Consider the following 9,405-nt stretch of genomic DNA (forward strand, 5'->3'; position numbering starts at 1 on the left):
GTTTTGTTTTGAGGGTAGCTCAATTGCGCGGTCATCAGCGCCCATACAAAATCCGAATCTTTAAATAGTTCAATCAAGCCACTTTCAAATGGTTCAAATGTTTCTGAGCACTATGGGACTTAACATCTAAGGTCATCAGTCCCCTAGAACTTAGAACTACTTAAACCTAACTAACCACAGGACATCACACACATCCATGTCCGAGGCAGGATTCGAACCTGCGACGGTAGGAGTAGCGCGGTTCCAGACTGAAGCGCCTAGAACCACTCGGTCACCGCAGACGGCAAAGTACTTTCATGAATGATGATGAAATGATGAGGATAACACGAACACCCAGTCCCTCAGCAGAGAAAATCCCCAAACCGGCTAGGAATCGAACCCGGGACCCAGTGATCCAGAGGCCACAAGACCACGAGTTGCGGACTTCCACGTTACGAATGCCGGACTTACGACTACAAACGACATTTTGAAAATTACGGTAAACTACGCAAAAGGTCTTAATTAGTAAGTTAATAAATTAATCCAGTATGTAATCTAGTGCGTGAAATTCAGGTCTACAAAAGTATAATGCCAACGGTCGCAATTTAACCAATATAGAGGCTAAATCTGCAATGCAAGACGAACCCATTTCTGAGATTGAATATGAATAAACTCGTAAATTAATTAGTTTCACTGAATTTGGGATACGTGATTTGAAAGTTGAAATGCCAGTCTTTCAAATGGTTCAAATGTCTCTAAGCACTATGGGACTCAACATCTGAGGTCATCAGTCCCCTAGACTTAGAACTACTTAAACCTAACTAACCTAAGGACATCACACACATCCATGCCCGAGGCAGGATTCGAACCTGCGACCGTAGCAGACGCGCGGTTCCGGACTGAACCGCCTAGAACCGCTCGGCCACAGCGGTCGGCGCCAGTCTTTATATGCCCGCATCTCGTGGTCGTGCGGTAGCGTTCTCGCTTCCCACGCCCGGGTTCCCGGGTTCGATTCCCGGCGGGGTCAGGGATTTTCTCTGCCTCGTGATGGCTGGGTGTTGTGTGCTGTCCTTAGGTTAGTTAGGTTTAAGTAGTTCTAAGTTCTAGGGGACTTATGACCACAGCAGTTGAGTCCCATAGTGCTCAGAGCCATTTGAACCATTTTTGAGCCAGTCTTTATAACTAGCTCAGACATACGTGTTAGTTCACAAGAATGCAGGCTTTTTCGGCGAATTTCGATGATGCAGTCTTCTCGGGTTATAAGCCGAATCAAGGCGCCGTCCTGCGCAACGTTTTTCGGTAACATTGCTACTAGTCATCTTCACCTGAAGATGGCGAGTAGGAAACTTATCGAAACGTTGCCGCAGAACGACGCGCTGACGCGTCTGATAACCCGAGGAGGCTTCATCAAGCTTTTTCTTATTACGCATCGGGATGGAATTTTTAGTTAGGTATAATTTTTAATTAACTGATTTCTCAGTAAAATTTAGTGCAACATTAGGATCAGCGCATCAAAAATATTGTCTTGAATAATGAATAAAAGTGAGAAATAGTCTGAGTGACGTTTTGAAATATTCGAACACCTTCTGTACGTACAGTATTTGAAAAATATGGAAAGGGAAAAAGCAAAAGAAAAACTTGGTTATCAACAGGAGTTGAAGTAATAACGAATGGAATAGTTCCAACCTGCTGTGTCACAACACCGTTCTTACACGCAATTTGCCTGAGTGTGGTATGTTCCGAAACAGTTACATCACATCACAGTAGAGAAGTGTAATCACATCACTATCTGAACACCACCAGTATCTTTAATTTCTTCTCTTCACTCTCTTACTGGCAGCGGAACATGCTTTGCAGACACATGTTTAGTGCGGTTCTTTGTGTTACTTTTTACGAGTATTACCTGAGTTCTTTTATGAATGTTCGTTTAGACGACACAATATTTCAAACGCTGCACAACATTATATTACTGTATTTATTACTTACCGAAGCATTCAGTCACACGAAGTTGTAGATTAGTATCACAGTCACCAGTTTCCCCTTGTGAAACGGAATCGTCGATTTCATATTCCAGGGCGTTGAAAACACCGCTAGTACCGAAATTCCCAACGGCAAAACTATGCAGAGCGCGTGCAGTGGACCAACAAGATACAGGTAGCAGCCGAGAGCAATAGTATGGGACTCAGCAGAGAGTGCTGAATATAGGAAGCGCGTTTGTGGAGAACAAATAGTCAGAAGTGGTAAAGTACGTAGTAGGACAGTACTGGGAGTATTCCTTGTGCAGTCTGCACGGCAAACAGCAGAGAGCAGGAGGCTCAGTATGCTACGAATTTACACCAAACACGAGCAAGACTCGGGCACCATCTGCCCGCTTAAATGCCGCTGCCCGAGTATTATTCGGGCTCCGTTCACAGTGTGTTTAGGTCTTCGACGACCTATCGCATGATACGTGTATATTTGCTGTACGTGTTTCGGTTTTCATGGCATAGTCTGCTGAAAACCTGCTAGTACTTACGAATAACCCGTATTTAATTAGGCTCGGAAAAATTTTAATCTACACTACTGGCCATTAAAATAGCTCCACCAAGAAGAAATGCAGATGATAAACGGATATTCATTGGACAAATATATTATACTAGAAGTGACATGTGATTAAATTTTCACGCAATTTGGGTGCATAGATCCTGAGAAATCAGTACCCAGAACAACCACTTCTGGCCGTAATAACGGCCTTGACACGCCTGGCCATTGGATGGCGTGTACAGGTACAGCTGCCCATGCAGCTTCAACACGATACCACAGTTCATCAAGAGTAGTGACTGGCGTATTGTGACGAGGCAGTTACCCGGCCACCATTGACAAGGCGATTTCAATTGGCGAGAGATCTGGAGAATGTGCTAGCCAGGGCAGCAGTCGAACATTCTCTGTATGCAGAAAGGCCCGTAAAGAATCTGTAACATGCGGTTGTGCATTATCCTGCTGAAATGTAGGGTTTCGCAGGGATCGAATGAAGGGTAGAGCCACGGGTCGTAACACATCTGAAATGTAATGTCAATGCGAACAAGAGGTGACCGAGTAGTGTAACCAATGGCACCCAATATCATCACGCCGAGTGATACCCCAGTATGGCGATGACGAATACACGATTCCAATGTCCGTTCACCGCGATGTCGCGAAAACACGGTTGCGACCATCATTATGCTAAAAACAGAACCTGGATTCATTCGAAAAAATGACGTTTTGCCATTCGTGCACCCAGGTTCGTTGTTGAGTACACCATTGCAGGCGCTCCTGTCTGTGATGCAGAGTCAAGGGTAACCGCTGCCATGGTCTCCGAGCTGACAGTCCATGCTGCTGCAAACGTCGTCGAACTGTTCGTGCAGATCATTGTTATCTTGCAAACGTCCCCATCTGTTGACTCAGAGTTCGAGACGTGGCTGCACGATCCGTTACAGCCATGCGGATAAGATGCCTGTCATCTCGACTGCTAGTGATACGAGGCCGTTGGGATCCAGGATGGCGTTCCGTATTACCCTCCTGAACCCACCGATTGCATATTCTGCTAACAGTCATTGAATCTCGACCAACGCGAGCAACAATCTCGCCATACGATAAACTGCAGTCGAGATAGGCTACAATCCGACCATTATCAAAGTCGGAAACGTGATGGTACGCATTTCTCCTCCTTACACGAGGCATGACAACAACGTTTCACCAGGCAACTGCTATTTGTGTATCAGAAATCGGTTGGAAACTTTCCTCATGTCAGCACGTTGGAGGTGTCGCCACCGGCGCCGACCTTGTGTTAATGCTCTGAAAAGCTAATAATTTGCATATCACAGCATCTTCTTTCTGTCGGTTAAATTTCGCGTCTGTAGCACGTCATCTTCGTGGTGTAGCAATTTTAATGGCCAGTAGTGTACAAAGGACTTTTTTCGAGTTTTTTAATTTTATTTTTTTTATTTTTATGCTGCGTTAGTAGACTGATGTCCGGACTCTGAGTTGAAAATCCTGCAGGAAACGAAGAAGACCAGTCATCCAGGTCCCCTTGTAAAATGTAGTGACGCGGAGAGCCTGAGTGGGTGTACTGCGGCTCCCGAAAGCCGGCACTGCGACTGTGGGGGCGGGGAGGGGGTGGAGGCTGAAGTCAGGTGAAGGAAGACTGGGACGCGGCGACGGCAAGACCGCCCTGAATCGATACGGTGCGATGCAGCCAGCCACTGCTCCTGTTCTGGAGCCAGCTCACGTACCGCCGCCGCGTGTCTCCGGCCCCCTGCGCGGTGCGCTACCCGTCGCACAGCGGTGCAGTTTGAGCTGCATGCGAAAAGGGGCAATGCTGCGCTGGCAATTACGAGAAAAGTGGGTGCGTCTGCTTTTCCGTGCGTGAACTTTGGCGAATTTGTTATAGTATCAGCACATTACCCACGCAAATAATCTTTCTCTTACGGTATATTGATAGTTTTTACTTATGGACTTCTCTTCTTTGTCACTCCAAGAATTAGGCAATACCGCTTGTTATGAAACCTCTTGGCATTTTAAAACTGTATTTCAGATTATCTATTATGACCTTGTAGAATTGTGTATTAACTGAAAGTAATAATACAGGCTGTATCAAAAACAATGATCCGATTTGGCACGTCTATATTTCTGAAATTTGTGAACATATACAATGAATTTTGTTCTTTGAAGAAACGACAAACGTAAGGGGGGACGTTGATGAAACTTACCAAAAATGTCAATTTTCGATTTATTTTTTTATTTGTTAGTACAACTTATCGACAATAAGTTCCCAAAGTTTCAATGTTGAAATCGCATCCGAAGTGCCTGAAAATTAATTAAAAGTGTGACGAGGCCTCCCTGCCACGCCCACGTTTTGAAGCAGCACTTCAATACCAGCTCAGTGAACAACGATTCTGTGTATTACTTTCATATAAACGTGTGCAGGATACATCTGGAAGACTGTGATACATACTCTTTGGTTTTATAGATCATCTTTGGCCACTCCTGCACTTCTCAAAAAGTGTGTTCATGGCAAAACCCAAAATCTAAATTAGTCTCTAAATTCACTCATATGGAAACGGTGCCCTAAAAACACATTTACATCTGCTACAGTTGTCAGAATTGCAACTTACGATGCAGTTATTGTATTTAATGATGGGAACGTCGGGAGGATGAAGGAATTAGAAAGAATGGGCTTCAAGATAGGAAATTTTACTCAAGATATCCTGAGAAAAATAGATTTACAGCGCGTCTCTGCAGCTGAAAAGTCAGCTGAAGATCTCGTAAAGGAAAGAAGACAGGCAACAAGAAACCAGAAGAGAAGCCTTGAAGCGAAAGACGACCCAGAGTACGAATGTGGTGCTTTCTGAAGAAGTGACATAAGGAAAAAGTTAGGTTGAACTTTAACTTGCGTTTCCTGAAAAGTATGTTTTTCTCAGATTCTATGAATGCCAATATTATGAAATTTTGTACTAATACTTCTGTAAACCTAATGAACGTTGTCTCAAGAGCAAATCTTGAAATTATAATTGCAAGCTGAGATATGGGGCAAAGTACTTGGAAATTTGCATGAATTTAAAATTGTACCTGTGGAATTATAATTAAAACATTATGAAAATACTGCTATTTGACCTATTCCAAAAACCTCATGAGAGAAGCTTACAACACATAAAGCGATGAAACAGAGAACTGTTTGTAGAATACTTTCTGAGAAAAAGGAACATACATTATTTTTTGAAAATAAAACTTCAAATTTCATTAGAAAACGTTGAATATATATAATCAAAGGATTTTATATGTAAATGTGTTACTTTCATGTAAAGCGTCGAACAAAATTTCATTGGCATATCTCCAAAACTGTGGATTTGGTGCATTTTTGAAATAGTGTGTGTTTTTCATCAACGCCTCCTCCCTTAAAAAGTTTTTTTTTCATATCATTTCATAGATGTTCAATACGTCCCCCTCCAAATGCACGGCATACAGAGGATAGGCAAAATAATGTGAACAGTGCTAGTAATTGGATGGTACTGCACGTGTCGTGCTGGACTGTGCGTGGCAGGCCGAAGTGGCAGAGCGGTTCTAGGCGCTACAGTCTGGAACCGAGCGACTGCTACTGTCGCAGGTTCGAATCCTGCCTCGGGCATGGATATTTGTGATGTCCTTAGGTTAGTTAGGTTTAAGTAGTTCTAAGTTCTATGGGACTGATGACCTCAGATGTTAAGTCCCATAGTGCTCAGAGCGATTTGATTTGATTTTTTGACTGTGCGTGTTCAGTACGGACTGGGTTTCAGAGAAGGTTGTTCGCGAGTAGTGCACACTTCGTATTTGCACTCAGAGGCCGAGGTCGACGTGCAGTGAAAGACCTAACAGAGTTCGAAAGAGGGTAGATTGTGGGGGACCGATTAGCTGGAGCATCAGTAACCAAGACAGCCAACTTATTCAATGTTTCAAGAGCAACAATCATGACATCCTACACAAAACATGGAAAGACATCATTGTGTAAATGTCCGCCACGATAGCTGAGTGGTCAGCGTGACGGATTGCCGTCCTACGGGCCCGGGTTCGATTCCCGGCTGTGTCGGAGATTTTCTTCGTTCAGTGACTGGGTGCTGTGTTGTCTTCATCATCATTTCATCCCCATCCGGCGCACAGGTCGCCCAATGTGGCGTCGAATATAAAAAGACCTGCACCGAGGTGGCCGGACCTGCCCCGCAAGGGGCCTCCCGGCAAATGACGCCAAACGCTCATTTCCATTTCCATTGTGTAAATATAATAGTGGGTGCAAATCAAAACTAAATGATGGAGATCGTCATACGCTAAAACGAATTGTGTCAAAACAACACAAAACTACGGCGGTTGAATTGACTGCAGAGCTCAGTAGCCATCTTCGAGACCTCATATCTGTCGACACTGTCGGCAGAGAACTCCATAAAGCGAATATTGGTGGACGAGCTGCTATACCGAAATCATTAGTGACGACAACCAACGCAAAGAAGCGTAAAACATGGTGTCAGGAGGATAAATCCTGGACGGCTGTGGAAAGACGTCATATCATCTGACGAGTCAAGGTTGTCGTTATTTCCAACATCGGGCCGGGTTTACGCCTGGAGAACGCCAAAAGAAGCCTACAGTTCTGTACGCTTGATTCCAACGGTTAGGCGTGGAGCTGGAAGAGTGATGGTGTGGGCAGCCGTATCATGGTATTCTTCTGGTCCCATCATTACTCTCAAAGGCCGTGTTTCAGCCAACGACCATGTGAACATTTTAGGTGATCAGATGCACCCTGTGATTCAAATTTTCTTCCCCAACAATGACGCCATATTTCAGGACGATGATGCATCCATTCACACAGTCAAGACAGAGCAGTCATGGTGTGAGGAGAATGCAACTCAACTGCAGCGTCTTCCCTGGCCAGCACAGTTCCCGAACTTGAACATTATGGAAGCCTTGTGGGCGGTATTGGGGCACTGACTCCAGAGCAGGTGGCTGTCTCCCTCGTCACTACAGGAGTTAGAGGAGGTGCTGATCGAAGACTGGCATAACATTCCACTGGATACTATACAACCATTATATGCCAGTATTCCAAGAAGAATCGCAGCTGTATTATGGACAAACTCCTTATTAATAAACCGTTCCCAAGTAAGTACAAGAGTTCACATTATTTTGCCTATCCCCTGTATGTCATTGCGGTGCTCAAATTGTTCCCACACTGCACCGAGCATGTCTTGAGTTACAGCTTCCACAGCTGCTGTTATGCGAGTCTCAGTTCATTCATTGTTGTTGGTAATGCACGCACATAAACAGAGTCTTTTATAAACCCTCACAAAAAATAATCACATACAGTTATGTCCGGTGACCCTGGAGGCCAGTAATGTAAGGCTGAGTCATTTGGTCCAGTACTACCGATCCATCGTGCAGGAATCCTTTGATTTAAAAAATCCCACACTTCCAGATGCCAGTGTGGCGGTGCCCCATCCTGTTGGTAAGTGAAGTCTCCAACTGTGGCAAAAGTAAATTCCCAAGCATATCGAGATATGTGCTTTCTGTAATAGTATTCGCGGCAAACAAAAATGGACCTTACACCTTTTCTCGTGAAACTGCACGAAACACATTGAATTTTGGAGACTCCATCTCGTGTTGTACAAGAGTCCCTCCCATGTTGCACAACTTCATATGGTTGTTCCGTACCCCATATTCTCACATTATGGCGATTCACCTTGCATTTAAACGGAATGTTACCTCGTCACTAAACACCTAACGTGGAAGAAAACTGTCATCCTCCATCTGGCCAAGAACGAAATTGCAGAACTCCACACGTTGTTGTTTGTCACCTTCACGAAGAGCTTGCAGAAGCTGAAGTTTGTACGGTTTCGTGTGTAAAGGTCGACGCAACACAAGCCAGAGGGTTATCGGAGTCACGTTGAACTGTCGAGCTGCACTGCGAACGGATTTCTGTAGACTTCATGTGAAACTGTGGCGGATGCGTTCTACGTCTATGTCAGACACTCGACGACGGCCCGGCGATTTGCCTCTACATAAACAACCCGTTTCTCGGAATTGTTCATGTGCATATTTTAATTCTATATGCTTTAGGAGGATCCACACCATACACAGTACGAAAGTCACGCTGCGCAAAACGTAGAACACAAAACGCTTTCTTTTGTTCCGACTCCATTTTTAAGTAGAACTGAAGTGGGCGCATACTGCTGCTACCTAGTGGGAAGCATGTAAAACTCGAGAGTTTGATCTTTCCAACAGTACGCTTTTCACGCACATATTTCAAGTAACATAATAATTATGATTTTTAAAAAAATCTTTTTGATAGACCCCGTATTTTTACATGTATTTCTGAAAGAACAGGCGCTGTTGGAGATCGATAATTGATACCTGTACGAAATACTTCAGGATTAATTCACTGACTGTGAATTCGATACATCCTTTAATGACAATGTTACTGTAACGGCCAGTTATGAAATACTTCTTTATTTCCATTAATTCGTTTTCGAGCGTTTTGTGGCTGATAATCAAATGAGAAAAAAATTATGACAACTCCTCACAGCGTTACATGACGTTGCTTGGTCGCATTCGAGATAGGTGATTCGGTACGGGATGAGTATTAGTGGAGAAGAGATGGACGGTGAATCATTCTAGCGCCTGCACGCGCAGCAAATGGGGAAATCCACTGACACCAAAAACTCCAGATGTCAGACACTCATATCTATACCAAACGTTTTATGTCGATACAGAATCAATCAAAACTTCCACTTAGTTCATATTGTGCTGTGGTCCAGCAGAACAGCCGTAAACGTTAATTAAAAGTAACACCAGAACTACCAGAGCACAGGGAAAGGGAAACTGCGATTAATTAACAATGGTGGCTTCCGTGGGTCAATTGGTAGGGTGTTTGGTCGTGGTGCGAAGGGTCTC

This window comes from Schistocerca serialis, chromosome 12, assembly GCF_023864345.2.
Source record: "Schistocerca serialis cubense isolate TAMUIC-IGC-003099 chromosome 12, iqSchSeri2.2, whole genome shotgun sequence".
In the NCBI taxonomy this organism is placed as follows: domain Eukaryota; kingdom Metazoa; phylum Arthropoda; class Insecta; order Orthoptera; family Acrididae; genus Schistocerca; species Schistocerca serialis.